General features: G+C 45.2%; 1 long non-coding RNA gene and 1 pseudogene across 1 annotated transcript in view; one reads left to right on the top strand and one right to left on the bottom strand.

Moving 5' to 3' along the window:
- The window catches only part of LOC105871914 (uncharacterized), a 48,087-nt gene extending 40,094 nt beyond the window's left edge, over positions 1-7,993 (bottom strand). The window contains exons 1-2 of the long non-coding RNA XR_012922525.1: positions 7,901-7,993; positions 5,019-5,735 (exon numbers count right to left, since the gene is read on the bottom strand). This is a non-coding gene — a long non-coding RNA (uncharacterized LOC105871914). The remainder of the gene's footprint in view (positions 1-5,018; positions 5,736-7,900) is intronic.
- A 3,980-nt stretch (positions 7,994-11,973) lies between these two features.
- Positions 11,974-15,247, top strand: LOC105871940 (centromere protein U pseudogene; annotated as a pseudogene).
- Positions 15,248-15,259: the final 12 nt, after the last annotated feature.

Below are 15,259 nucleotides of genomic sequence, written 5' to 3'. Positions count from 1 at the left end.
ACAAGTGAATAACTCAATTAAAAAATGAACAAATAATTGAAATGACATTTTCCCAAAGATATACAAGTGTACAACAAGCATTTGAAAGGAAACTCAATATTAATAAATCTTAGAGAAATGCAATGCAAAGTCAAAGTGAACTATCACCTCACACTCAGAATGGGCAATATAAAAAACCGTTTGTCAAAGATGTAGAGGAATTATTTTTAAGTATTGTGGGAATAAATGATGAAGACACTATGGAAAATATGAAGATTACTCAAAAAATTAGGAATAAAAAGTAACATATGACCCAGAAATCCCAAGTCTGGGCATCTATGCCAAGTATGCAGTGCAGAAACTAGAGATGGTGCACACCCATGTTCACTGCAGCATTATTCACCACATGTGAGAGGCATATGTAACCCAGATGTCCCTCAACTGATGAACAGATAAAACAAATGTGACATATACAGACAATGGAATACTACTCAGCCATAAAAATAGAAATCTTTGGCCAGGTGCGTGGTGGCTCATGCCTGTAGTCTTAGTACTTTCGGAGACCAAGGCATGAGAATTTGCTTGAGGCCAGTAGTTTAAGAGCAGTCTGAGCAAAATAATGAAACTGTTGTCTTTACAACAAATAGAAAAATTAGCTGGGCATGGTGGTGTATGCCTGCAGTCCCAGATACTCTGCAGGCTGAGGCATGAGGATCACTTGAGACCAGGAATTTGAGGTTGCAATGAGCTATGATATCACTGCACAGTGGATAGAGTGAGACCCTGAAGTAAGGAAGAAAGAAAAGAAAGAAGAGAGAAACAGAGAGAGAGAAAGGGAGGGAGGGAGAAAAGAAGCAAGCAACAAAGGAAGGGAGGGATGGAGGGAAGGAAGGAAAGAAAATAAAGAAAGGAAGGAAGGAAAGGAAGAAATGGAAAAGAAGAAATTAAAAGAAAGAAAACATTGCCAAATTCTGTAAGGACAAGCCAGCACACTATGCTGTGAACTGACACTAGCTGGTAACAACGTGAGTGCAGGATCGCACTGCACAGGACGTATTCTAAGCAGTCAAATCTAGAAACTGAAGGAGCGCGAGCTTTCTTTCCCAAGGGCTGAGACAGGCTAAAACGGGCAGTTAAAAAATGAACAAATAATTGAACTGACATTTTCCCAAAGATATCCAAGTGTACAAGTGTTACTAACAGGCAGTGAGTGTTCGTTCTGAAACACGCAATACTTTCAGAGGTCTTGAGCATGACAACAAAAACATACCTCCGCTCATGAGACGTACACTTAAGAAGACTAAAGCCGGTAAGTTTCATGTTACGTTTTTAACAAGTTTTTTAGAAAGATAACTAGCCTAGGCGTGTCTTTTAAAAATCACCTTTTAACAGCAGGCGGCACGCGAAGCGCCCATCGACCTCGGCAAACGGGCGGCGCAGCCCCGTCCCCGCAGCCCCGTCCCCAGCCCCGTCCCCGCAGCCCCGTCCCCAGCCCCGTCCCCGCAGCCCCGTCCCCGCAGCCCCGTCCCCGCAGCCCCGTCCCCACAGCCCCGTCCCCAGCCCCGTCCCCGCAGCCCCGTCCCCGCAGCCCCGTCCCCACAGCCCCGTCCCCAGCCCCGTCCCCGCAGCCCCGTCCCCGCAGCCCCGTCCCCGCAGCCCCGTCCCCACAGCCCCGTCCCCAGCCCCGTCCCCGCAGCCCCGTCCCCGCAGCCCCGTCCCCAGCCCCGGCCGCCCGCTCCCCTACCGCCCCGCAGCGCCTTCTCCCGGGACCCCTCGCTGCTCCGCGACCCTCTCCCGCGGACCGACCCCGGCGCACCCAGACTGTCGTGACCGCGCCCACAGCACGGGGACCGAAACCGGCCCGGAAAGGAGCGCGCAGCCGAAGACACCCGGGGTAGTTTATGGGGACAAACAGGCACGCGTAGTTTCTAATACACATGGCGCATTCGGATTTTATTTAACCTAACATGGACTTAAAAGTGTTGCAATTTCATCCGGAATTTTAATACAACAGTGAAACCAAACACAAAAAAACTGATATCTAAAAAACAAACACATTAATATGGAATTGCAAAACAAGAATAAAAGAAATGTTTAGACATAAAATCCTGGGTGAAACACTGCTTTACCAGTAAAAGTGATTTTTTTCCGGGATAACTACAATGTTCAACTGTGACTGCGAACCCATGTACGGCAGGCATTTTGAATCACTGGTATGCTATATATGGCAACAAAATTTCACAGAAAATGTATTACAATCATTAGTAAAAAGTATCTAATCAGAAAATTTTAATCATCATTTGAAAATGTTAAAGATAATTTTTATTATGTTGTTGCACTGTTGATGCTATTCTTATAAAAGCACAAAATCCTCTAATTCGATCTTTGGCAGCAAAGAAAAGCTTATATTTGAAAATAAAGTAAAAACATAAATACCATAAAATATGGTAAGAGTTACTGCTATGAAAAATGAACATCTGGGTAAATTATATTATAATTTAGATATAGGTTAAAAAAGTGGATGAAAATTCTCCCATCCAAGTTCTAAACAGGCCCAACCCAGCTTCCAAGATCTGGTGTTTACAGGGTGGGATGGCCACAGATGGGAATTCTAATGATTCTCTTTTGCCTGCAATAAACTCAAATTTTCAAGTAAATACAGCATACCTACAAATTATCTAATTTGCCTCTTGTATAATGTGAAATTATGGCATATTGTTCTGAATTTTTAAATCTAAAACTATAGAGAAATGTAATGTAGAACAAAATAGAAAGTTAAAGTATACAGAGTGTGAAATCACCAAGATGGTAGAAGAAAAGCCCTCTGCTTGTTTATCTCCCCCCATAGCAACCAACATTTGCCAGCCACCTATGAGAAAAGTGCCTTTAAGACAGCCCAGCACAGTGGCTCACACCTGTGACCTTGCCTACTAAGAGGTCTTAGGTGAGAGGATCATTTCAGTCTAGCAATTAGAGATGAGCCTAGCAGACACAGTGAGACCACATCTAAAAAGTGCTTTTATGAGAGCTTCAGGATCCAGAGAGAAGGTTGTAAAACCCTGAGAAAGCCCTGGACCAAGGAGGGTCATTTTAAAAGGAAAGGTTGTAATTCGTGTGGCAAACGTGGGAAACCCTGGTCTTAGCTAGAGAACAGCAACTGGCCCACTCAACTTGGTGCCACTGAGAGTTATGAAGTGACTATGTAGGCACCTCCCACTTCTCCCAGTCAGGGCCTGGGAGTGGTGCTGCCTATCCAGAGACCTGAGAAGACATGACCATTTGTGGTCGTGGAAAACAGTCCTACAGAACTTAATACTCACTGTGGCCTCTGAAGCACTTCTGTGACTCAGTTCCATCCCTCTTAGCCACAGTCCTTGGCCGTCATTCCCACCAAGAGACCCAGGCAGTGACCTGGGGCAAACCTCTCACATCCTCAGTGGGAGCCACACTCACCTATACACCTGATATCAGGCCCACCCTAGGCAGACCCAACTGCAAGTGCCTCCCCTAGAATCAGTGTCCTGAAGGCAATCCAGTCGGCTCATGAGTAAGACAGGATTCACAGCTACCCAAGCCCCTCGTAACAGGTCCACACTAAAGGCCCACCTCTCTGCATGCCCAGCAGCAGAATGTGACCCAGTTGCAACCCCTTAGTCTGCAGACCCAGAGGAGATCCCATCAGCCTGGGGACCCAAGAAGGGAAGACCTTGACCTGCTAGAACTGGCTTAAAACACAATGGAAGCAGTGAAAACTCTTTCAGATGCACACAGGCCAATTCAAGGTTATATATTATGCCCATTTTCAATGCTGCTATTTTAACACAGTATTGAAAATACTACCCAGAACACTTGGGAAAGAAAATGAAAAAAAAACCAGAAAACATCTGTCCAAATAGAATACAAAGAAGTAAAAATATCAGTGTGTGTAGATAACATAACCTTATCATGTAGAAAACCATAAATAGTATACAAAAAATATTTAAACTAAAATATTCACTTAATAAAATGGACAGATTAAATTAACATGAAAATATCAGTGCTTCCATACATTAACAAACTAATAAATAAGTAAAAAAATTTGCATTAACAAAAGCATCAAGATATTAAATTTTTAGTAATAATTTTAGCCAAGGAGGGGGAAAGGTGTTAAAGTGAAAAATATAAGAGATTGATGAGAGAAAGAGAAGACACAAATAAATGCAAAAATAGTGCATGTTCATACACACATATAAATATGATTGGCACAGTCCCAGTTAGCTTCATATTAAACAAGAGAAAATCATAAAATGATAGTTATTAAAAAATAAAGTAACAACCAGGAGTTTGACACATGCTCGACAATGTTCTAAGCTTACCAATGACTGCATATTTAAGAAATGGAGGGAGTATATTAAACTATATTAAACATGAGAAATTTGGCCATACAGACTTTAAATTATTACTCACAATTACGCTAGAAACAGAATTTAGAAGTAAAATAACATTACATTTTATTGTATTTATGGAGATACTTAGTTTTTGATAATGTCACTGAGAATGAATTTCTGCAGAATCACATGTAATACTTCCACAGAATAGGAAACCATAAAGAGGAAAACATACAACCTCTACTTGTGGTGTTTTGGAATTTCTAAACCAAATACCAATATCACCACTACATTCACACATTTCAGATATGATGCAAAAGGGAAATTTAAAAAAAGGTTTAACAGAGTTTCTCAAAACATACATAGATATTCCCATGTCCTGAATAGCAGTGGAAGAGCAGTCAGATCCTGCAGTCCCTTGGAAGCCACAAACAAGACTTGGGTTTTCACTGTAATCTCAAAGGGAGATCACTGAAGGGAAACTGAAGTCCTTAGATATTTTAAGAACAAGGAACACAGATGTCCATATGCGAGAACAAGAGAAAGAAACTAAGATTTCTCAGAAACCCTCTGCATTGAAGCAGAGTTTTCCAAGCACATTTTAAGGTCTGGCTTCCTCCTTGACCTTTGGACCTCTCACCTGTGTCATCTCCTTCCCTCACTTCCACTTACCTTCCTGTTCTGCTACTGTCTCATGTCTCTTCACACTCCAGGATTCTTTCCTTTGCTCCAGACAGAGGATCAGGTCTGGCTTAGAGAAAACAAGACCTGTTTTATTAGAAAAAAGTTACATCACTCTTGCTGGTATTCTCCAATTACCAACCTAGTACTGTGCTCAGTAGAGAAGAGAAAATGTTATGGAAGATTTAGAAAGTTAACCAAAAAGTATCATTTTATGATAGAATCTTGAGAATACGTAGGAACTTTTTAACATTTGTGGGTCCTTAGATCTATTACGCAATCCTAATAAAATAAAAATTGATGGTGGAAATGGGATCTGATGGTGTGGATGACAAAATTTCATGCCACTACATTTCCGAAATTATCACTAATCTACAGTGAAGAATATAGATCAGCTCTAAAAATATTAAGACTAATGTCAACATAAAACACCCTGACATTTTTCTTATACCAACAAATGCCCTAGCTTTCCTTGGAAACAAGGATCTGATACTCACTCATATAAAGCAGAAACATTCTACAAAAGGAGGATATGAAATCCTTAGTTTGAAATACAAATTGTGTACTGAATTTATCCTCACCTAGGGAGAACACATTTCTGTAGTTCTCTAACATCACATCCCTATACAAATTCTTCTGGGCAGGGTCCAGGCATGCCCACTCTTCTGGGGAAAATTCTATGGTAACATCCCTGAATGTCAAGAGTCCCTGAAAGAAGAAAAAACATTTATTTACGATGTAGCCATGGGAAGAGTTCTTAGTGTGACTCTGGGTGAAGTGAGAGAGGGAGAGTACTGGTTCTCACTCATATGAGTGACTGCTATTGTTTGAAAGGACAGTTTTTAACACACAAATATTCTCTAATGTATTCTCTATCTCTGAGGAGAGAGGATGACATAAGATCCACAGAACCAGTGTAGACACTATGGTTTTCTGGATGACACAGTGTAAAGTTCAAGGCACCAACACAGACATTTCTTTTTTTTTTTTTAAGAGGGGGAGGGGGAGGGGGATTTGCAAGCATTACATCATTTTTGCTGTAGCGTTTTCTTTTTTTTTTTTTTTGTGGAGACAGAGTGTCACTTGGCGTCCTGGGCAGAGTGCAGTGAGGGCGGGTCACCACAAGCTCCAGGTCCTGGGCTGTGAGCAATCCTTTTGCCTCAGCCTCCCAGGTAGCTGGGACTACAGGCGCTTGCCAGAGCGCCCGGCTGTTTTGTTGGTTTTTGTGTATTTTTTTTGCCTTTTTTACCTTTTTTTTTAGATTTGGAGACGGGGTCTGACTGTGCTCAGGCAGTGTCCAGGCTGGTGTCAAACCCCTGAAGCGGCAGCTATCCACTCGTCTCGGCCTCCCAGAAAGCTAGGATGACAGGCGTGAGCCACCGAGCCACCGCGCCTGGCCACACATTTACATTTCTGAGTGCTACATTTACATCATACATGATTACTTGTGTATACATATTTCACAGGAAAAAGTTACGCTGAGTTACAAGGGTCATCCCAAACTTTAATGCACACAATGAACAGGACATCTTGTGCAAATGCACAAGGCTCTGGCAAGCACCTATAGTCCCAGCTACCTGGGAGGCTGAGGCAGAAGGATTGCTGGGATTAGAGAAACTCCCATCCTTTTTGCTCATCAAGAGCAGCTGACTGCAAAGAAACACCATTCCCTTTACGACTTAGATAAGGTTCCCTCTAACACCTATCACAAAGCCAGACACAGATTCTACACATTCGCATCTTACAAATGTCCATCTCATAAATCATTAGATGGACAATTCTGTTTTCACTAATCTGAATAAAATACTTGTTAATCAAATACAACAAAGTTACTTTCCTGCCAGGACCATTAACTTTGATGCCCTCTCAGCCTTAGCCATCACACAGCCCCTCCCTGTGTACCTCCTAGGAGCAGTCTGACTTCAGGGTAAATCATTTTCAAAACCATCTAACTTTGCCACCCTACATCCTTCCCTCCCCCCGGCCTCTCTTTAAATCTTACTTCTTCTTCCTATGAAAGCCCATTTCTGCTTAACCTTTAAGATGCTCACAGAACTTATATTTGGTGCCTTTCCCCTATTACAATACTCCTATACAATAAAGTCATTTCTTACCTGAATCTGAATTTGCTTTATTTGTCACTGTCTATAAACAACAAAGATAATAACAATTGCAATTTCAGAAGGGACATCACACTCGTTCCAACCCAAAGACAACCCTGCATGCCCTGGCCTTAGAAAACACAGGGGGAAACCACTCCCTCTGTGGAGGGTTAAAATAACTAAATAGGAGGTAAGTAGACTGAAGTGACTGTGGGTTCCTACCCAACAATACAGAAATATAATCAAAATGCAATTATTTGTGTAAATTACCAAGTTAGGAGCAAAATTTACGTTTAACCAACTAGAAAGCACAAACTGACCTGTAATTACATAACCAGAAAATGCCCACCATGACAGTCCAAAAAAAGGGACTACACAACTGTAACCAGCTAGAGAACTAGGATGGCCGCTTCGTGGCCCTCATTGAACCCTCTCCTCCAAGCCCTCGAGCGGACCCCACACCGCGGCTGGCCGTCCGGACCCACCGCTCCTGTTTCTCCGCGAACCCTTTAACGTCCCCACGGCGCCCCGGCTCCGCCGTCCACAGGAGGGAGGACGGCCCCGCGGGCCAGCGAGCTCCTCCCGCGCGCGGCCCCGCACCCCGAGCCGCAGCCTCCCCCGAGGCCCGTCCCGGCGTCGCCGCGCTGTCCGGGCGGACGCGGGCTGCGGGCTCGGAGCTGCCACACGGGCTGCGGCTGCGCCCGGCGCGCCTGGGAGGACGGCACAGGGCGCCCGGGTCCCGCCGCCGGCCCCGGGACAGGCCACACTCACCAGTTTCCGGCCTCCGGCGGGCCCCGCCATCCTCCACACGGACCTCCAGCGTCCGCAGGACGACGCGACCACGCACAGCGCCCGGAACTCCCACACCGAAATGGAGACGGAGCGGGAACGCGGACGGGCCTTTAAGGGCGGCGCCCGAGATGAAGGCCCCGCCCCTCCGCGGAAGACCCGCCTCTTCCGCTGCGCGCCTGATTGGACGTTACCACAGTCCTGGTTGCCCATCTGTGGTGCTTGTCAATGTCGAATGTTACTCACTGACCAGGGACAAGTCCACCTGCGCCACATAAAACGTCTTGATATCCGTCTCCAAATGCAGCCCTTAATTTCTATTCTTGCATAAATGACGGGGTTGGTGCTTTACCTCATTTCTGGCACACTCTGTTATTGGAAACCGGGCTATATGCGGTGGCTCCGGAGGATGGGGGAGTCAGGAAAAAAGACAGCTCTAGTAGTATACTGGATGGTTACAGGTCCCATATTCCTAGCCTTGATTTAAAAAAAAACAACTCCTGAGCCCTTCCGTGCCCTTGTTTGTTGTTTATATTTACGGGTTTTCAGGTAACTCCTTTAATTTGCAGAAATTATGTGAGCAAGAGAGGCTTGAGTAGGGGGTGCTGAAATGGGTTGCCAGCCAGGAGCGCAAGTGGGGTCTCCAAGCCCTGCTGGCAGAGAGACCCAGCAGTTCCTCCCTCTTCCCCGCTCCCTCCATCCCGGGCGGTGCTTTAGGGGAGGAGGACTCGGCAGGTGGGACTGCTGCAAGGGAGCAGAGCAGAGTGAGGGGTTTACTGGGGCTGCACTGGAGCTGGTGGTGGCAGGTCCAGCAAGAGACCAGGCCGCCGGGAGCCCTAAGGCGCTGTTTGGCCTGACTCCACCATGAACGTCGTGCTGCAGTGTTGTACAGAAAATGTTGTATGGCGGAATTTTGTCCTAAAGACTGGTTATTTGAAAAAGAGGAAGTGTAGGACAAAACAAAAGGCCTATGTATGTCTTGAAGGGTCTGAGTGAGATGCACTGGGTTTGAAAAGGATACAATTTGTTTCAAACTTCTGTGTGATTAAGTGGGTTGTAGTTGGATGGAAAATGTTTGTGTCTTTCTAGATATTGATCTTTGATGCTAAAAATATACTAACGCAAAATAAAAAATTTGGCCTGGCCCAGTGGCTCACGCCTGTAATCCTAGAACTCTGGGAGGCCGAGGCGGATTGCTTGAGGTCAGGAGTTTGAGACCAGCTTGAACAAGAGGGAGACCCCCATCTCTACTATAAATAGAAACTAATTGGCCAACTAATATATATATAGAAAAAGTTAGCTGGGCATGGTGGCACATGCCTGTAGTCCCAGCTACTTTGGAGGCTACAGCAGGAGGATTGCTTGAGCCCAGGAGTTTGAGGTTGCTGTGAAGAAGGCTGACGCCAGGGCACTCACTCTAGCCTGGGCAACAAAGTGAAACTCTGTCTCCAAAATAAATAAATAAATAAATAAAATAAAATAAAATAAAATAAAAATTAAAAATTTGGTTTCCTATGTTAAAAACAACAAAGTTTTCCTAAAGTTTTAATGTGCTGTTAGGAAAACTGCAAGAGGTGTTGATTTTAAAATCTAAAACCTGTTTCTCTAAAAGCCTGAGAGATTAATCTCTCTCCTGGAGACCATCTTTATTGTTAAAAACTCCTGCAGACTTTCTTTACTTCCGAAGAGAGAGCGTATTTGAAAAACGGCTAGGAAGGCAATCCCTGGGCCTGATGGGCAACCTAACACAGACCCAGGTAGTGTACAACATGCTTTCCCTTCCACATGTCAGAACTGGAACCCCAACAGGGAGGAAGGTAAGGAGGCTCTTGAGTGGTATTGCCAAACTCTACTGGGGACGGGGGCATACAGGCTGTGGCTAAAAGCCAACTAATTTATCTAAGGTAAACAAGACAGTGCAAGAATTTAATGAGTCTACGGTGGCATTTTTGGAAAACCCTTTTAAGGCTTATCGCCTATATACCCCCATAGACCCAGGGGCGCCAGAAAACAGGCCCACCGAAAATATTGCCTTTGCTACTCAGTCGGCCCCAGATATTCAAAGGAAGTTACACAGGTTAAAAGGGTTTGAGAGAGAGTTGCTGAGTTAGTTGAGATTGCCCAGAAGATTTACAACAAACAAGAGGATCCAGGGACGGTAGAGACTAAAAAGACGGCAAAAATCTTAGTGTCTGCGATGGCAGAGCCATGACATAGCCAAAAGAAAGAACCAGAAACAAGGACCTGTAAAAGGGAAACACACCCTAGACCCCCGGCAGTGTGTCTTTGGTAAGGAGTATGGGTAGTAGAGACAGGAATGCCCCCATCTGCCAAGGGCAGAAGGAAAGCCCACACCTGTCCTTGTAAAAAATGCTGAGTGATGGGGCCAGGGCTCCATTCTAATGAGCCTCCAGTAGCCCAAGGTAACAAAAAATATTGGGGGCAAGCCCGTAAAATTTTTGGCGGATACCGGGACTACACATCCAGTCTGGCAGTACCCTATTAGCTTAAAGGCAAGGAAGGGAACTGCTGGGCATACTAAAAGACTCCAGGAGACGGGTATTTTAATTCCCTGCCAGTAGGCCTGGAATACTCCTCTGCTCCCAGTACAAAAGCCGGGGACAGATGACTACCAACGAGTATAGGACCTCCAGGAAGTCAACACAAGGATTAAGACCATCCATCCAACTGTGCCTAATCCGTATACCCTCCTGAGTTTGTTGCCTCCAAGCCATAGCATCTACACCGTGCTGGACCTGAAGGACACTTTCTTCTCACTCCCCTTGTCCGCAGTAAGTCAGCCTATTTTTGCTTTTGAGTGGATGGATCCGGAGGGAGGGTATTCGGGGCAGCTGACTTGGACGAGACTGCTGCAGGGGTTCAAGAACTCACCTACTCTGTTTGATAAAGCTTTAAGTCAGGACCTAGTTCAGTTTAGACAGACATCCGGAAGTGACTCTCTTGCAGTACGTGGATGATCTTCTCCTAGCTACAAGAGATCAGGCCACCCATAAGAGAGCAACTGAGGACTTACTGTCAGAACTGGCTCAGCTAGGATATCGGGTTTCAGCTAAAAAAGCCCAGCTGTGCACTCAGACCGCAACTTATCTGGGTTATGAGCTGAAAGAAGGAAAAAAGACTCTGTCCACTGGTAAAAATTGAAGCTATCTTAAAGATTCCTCAGCCTCAAACTAAGAGACAAGTAAATTTCTGGGGGCAGTGGGATATTGTAGGCTCTGGATCCCTAAGTTTGCTGAAATAGCAAAACCCCTGTATGCCAGCACGGGGGGAAAGGAAGATGCTCTCGTCTGGACAGAAAGTCTAAAGCCTTTGAGAGTCTCAAGCAGGCGCTTGGAAACGCCCCTGCACTGGCCTTAGCCGACCTGACCAAGCCTCTCCAGTTGTGTGTTGCTGAAACTCGCGGAATAGCTAAAGGGGTCCTGACTCAAAAGCTAGGACCCTGGGACAGGCTGGTAGCCTACTTATCTAAGAGACTAGATCCTGTAGCCTCTGGCTGGCCTGGCTGCTTGCTGGCTATTGCCACCACAGTCATTCTGGCGAAAGAAGCCTCCAAACTGACATTGGGACAGGACTTGTGCATAGTCGCCCCTCACGCAGTAGAAGCACTGTTAAAAACCCCACCTGAAAGATGGCTTTCTTACTCACGTGTAGCCCAGTGTCAGGTATTGTTGCTAGACCCACCTAGGATTCGCTTGCTGAAGGCAGCTGCCCTCAACCCTGCCACCTTGCTGCCAGATAACCCGTCACAACGGCTGCATGACTGCCTTGAAATCCGGGAGTCCCTGACCGGCCTGAGGGCGGGTCCCGCAGACCAGCTGTGGCAGACGCTGACGAAGAGCTGTACACGGATGGGAGCAGTTCCGTGTCCGAGGGAGTCAGGTATGCAGGGGCGGCTGTAGAGACTGCAGACCGGGTTATTTGGGCACAAGCCTTGGGGCACCGGATCTCAGCCCAGAAGGCAGAACTCATAGCCTTGACCCAAACCCTGAGGTGAGGAAAAAATAAGACTGTCAACATCTACACGGACAGCACATATGCTTTTGCGAAGGCACACATATGGGGCGCTCTATCAGGAGCGGGGTCCTTTAACCTCCGAGGGCAAGGAAATAAAAATTAAGCCTGAGATACTGGCCCTGCTAGAAGCCGTGTGGTTGCCAAAAAATGTGGCCATCATCCACTGCAAGGGACACCAAACCACGGACTCCCCCGGGGCGAGAGGGAATGCTTTTGCTGACATGACAGCCAAGGAAGTCGCACAAAAACCAGTGGGGCCTCTCCAAATTCTCCCTGTTCTGCCTGAATGGTTCCTGCCAGACTCTCCAAACTACACCAAACAGAAAGTAAAAATAGGAGAAGCCCTAAAACCTAAAACTGATTCAGGAGGTTAGAAAATCCTCGCAGACAACAGGGTCTTAGTCCCTGAACACCTAGGACGGGACCCAATCAAGCAAGTGCATCAGAGCGCCACCTCGGCAGTGCCAAGGTGACTGAACTTCTCCAGAGGGACTGCTACATCCCTCCACTACATCAGACGGCTCAGCAGGTAACAACGAGATGTCTCGCCTGTGCACAAGCCAATTCAGGTAAAGGGATTAATCCTCCCCCCCGGGACCAGGTTAAGGGGACAAGCCCCAGGGAAACAGTAAAAAGTGGACTTTACAGAAATAAAATTGGGTAAATGTGGATACCGTTACTTGCTCGTATTTGCTGACACATTCTCAGGATGGGCAGAAGCTTTTCCTATGAAGTCAGAGACAGCACAGGTAGTTGTAAAGAAGTTAGTGACTAAAATTATCCCTAGATTCAGCCTCCCCCTGACAATGGCCCAGCATTCACCACCAAAACAACTCAACTACTAACCAAGGCGTTAAAAATTAATTGGAAACTACACTGTGCTTATAGACCTCAGAGTTCAGGGCAAGTGGAAAGAATGAATAGGACGTTAAAGGAAACATTAAGTAAACTAAAACTAGAGACTGGTGAAGACTGGGTGAGCCTCCTTCCCTTTGCTTTGCTAAGGGATAGATGCACTCCTCATGTTAAAGGCTTACCCCCGTATGAAATCATGTCCGGCCGGCCTCCCCCACTTAGCCCCAAGCTGGGGTAAAGACAAAGTAGCAGAATTAAATAACCATTCCCTCCTTACGTCACTGCAGGCCTTACAGTCTGGTGCCCAGCAAACCCGACACCTTGTGAAGGCCTCGCATCCTGGACCAACTAATGTTCCCCTGGAAAAGGCTTCATTGTAAATTCGACCTGGAGACCTTGTCTGGGTAAAGAAACTCCAACCAGCTACCTTGCAGGCCAGGTGGACTGGACCCCTGCCAGTGATCCTCTCCATGCCAACAGCTGTGAAGGTTGCCAGGAAACGTCACAGGGTCCTCCACACGCAGATCAAGAGAGCAACCCCGGATCAACTTCCCGAGACATGGGTCGTCAGGCCCACCAAGGACCCACTAAAGACTTTTTAAAGACTCCTAGCATTTCTCTTAGTGGCTTGTTTAAACTAGACTGAGACCTCTTGTTCCTGAAACAAGGGGCCCTTTGCATAGCTCTAGGCAAAACCTGCTGCTTCTATGCTAACCACTCTGGTATCATAAAAAATAGTCTCTCCCAAGTATGGAATAGGTTAAGGGAAAGGGAAGAAAGCTGAAAAAAAAAAAAAAAAAAAAAAAAAAACCCGGGGCGAGGGGTGCCACCTCCCCGGCGAGCAAGATATTCAAAGAACACTTTAGGAAGAACACATTCCATGAAAGATAAAACTGTTCAAAATTGCAAGCCTTCTGATGTATTTGAATTTCCTGAATATTCTGATAGCTCAAGCATTGGCAGGCTGCGTGAAAATGAGAAAGATGAAGAGCCATTTGAAACCTTTGATCCTTCTTTACACAGCACAGCTATATATGATGATGAAAAATTCTCGGAACATTGTGGATTATCTGTCCCTTCAGCTCCTACAGGAAAAGCAGCAAGAAGTATGAACACTTCTGAAAGTGAAGCAAGTGAAAACGAATCTGTAAAAAATTAGTGTAAAAAAGCCGGGAAGAAGATGCAAGCCCATTACAGATGAGTCTGACACCAGTGAAGAAAGTGATATAAGAAGAAAAGTTAAATCGGCAGAGAAAATAATTACACAACAGCATGAAGCTATTCCAACTACAGCATCTTCAGAACTTTCAGAGAAACCAGCTGAATTGGTCATTCCTACAAAGATAGGACCACTTACTGCCCAGCCCTCTGTTGAAAAAGAGACCCTGGCAACAGAAAATAGACCGAAAACTCAGGAAAAAGTTAAGATGTCTTGTGACACAAGGGAAAAATCAAGAAGTAAAACTATAGACTCAGATACTTCCAATATTCTAGATATTTGGTGTCTAGAAGGAAAGAAAACCAGTGATATCATGGAGTTGGATATTGTGCTGCCTACATTTGAGAAAACCCTCCTACAGTATAAACAAAGAATAAAATCCAAAATTTGTAAGGAAGCCATCAACAAATTTTATTTTTTTTTTATTTTATTTTTTTGAGACAGAGTCTTGCTTTGTTGTCCAGGCTAGAGTGAGTGCCGTGGCATCAGCCTAGCTCACAGCAACCTCAATCTCCTGGGCTTGAGTGATCCTTCTGCCTCAGCCTCCCGAGTAGCTGGGACTACAGGCATGCGCCACCATGCCCGGCTAATTTTTTTATATATATATCAGTTGGCCAATTAATTTCTTTTCTATTTATAGTAGAGACGGGGTCTCGCTCTTGCTCAGGCTGGTTTTGAACTCCTGACCTTGAGCAATCCGCCCGCCTCGGCCTCCCAAGAGCTAGGATTACAGGCGTGAGCCACAGCGCCCGGCCAGCTTCATAAATTTTAACCACAACCTTTTAAAATTTTATTTTATTTTTATTTTATTTTAATGTTAAAGAGGAACTCATCAAAATGCTTAAAGATGCCGGATGTTGAAAAAGCTGAAAAGGAAGAATGCTAAGATGATTTCAGGTATTGAAAAGAAGAGGCAGAATTTAATTGGAGTCCAAGATGAACTGCTTCGGTTAGAGCCAGAGCTGAAACAACTACAAACAAAATATGATGAACTTGAGGAGAGAAAGTCTTCCCTTAAGAATGCACCATATTTCTTATCTAATTTAAAACAACTTTATCAAGATTATTCAGATGTTCAAGAGAAAAAAACAAAAGTAAAGGAAACGTATGATTCATCTAGCCTTCCAGCTCTGTTATTTAACACAAGAACCATTTTGGGTGCTGAAACCCATCTGCAAAATATCAACCATCAGTTAGGGAAGCTCCTTGACCAGGAATGAGACCAGTCTACC

The sequence above is a fragment of the Microcebus murinus genome, chromosome 13, assembly GCF_040939455.1.
Source record: "Microcebus murinus isolate Inina chromosome 13, M.murinus_Inina_mat1.0, whole genome shotgun sequence".
Lineage (NCBI taxonomy): Eukaryota > Metazoa > Chordata > Mammalia > Primates > Cheirogaleidae > Microcebus > Microcebus murinus.
The sequence above is the reverse complement of the archived record's forward strand: the minus strand, read 5'-3'. Positions and strand labels throughout refer to the sequence as shown.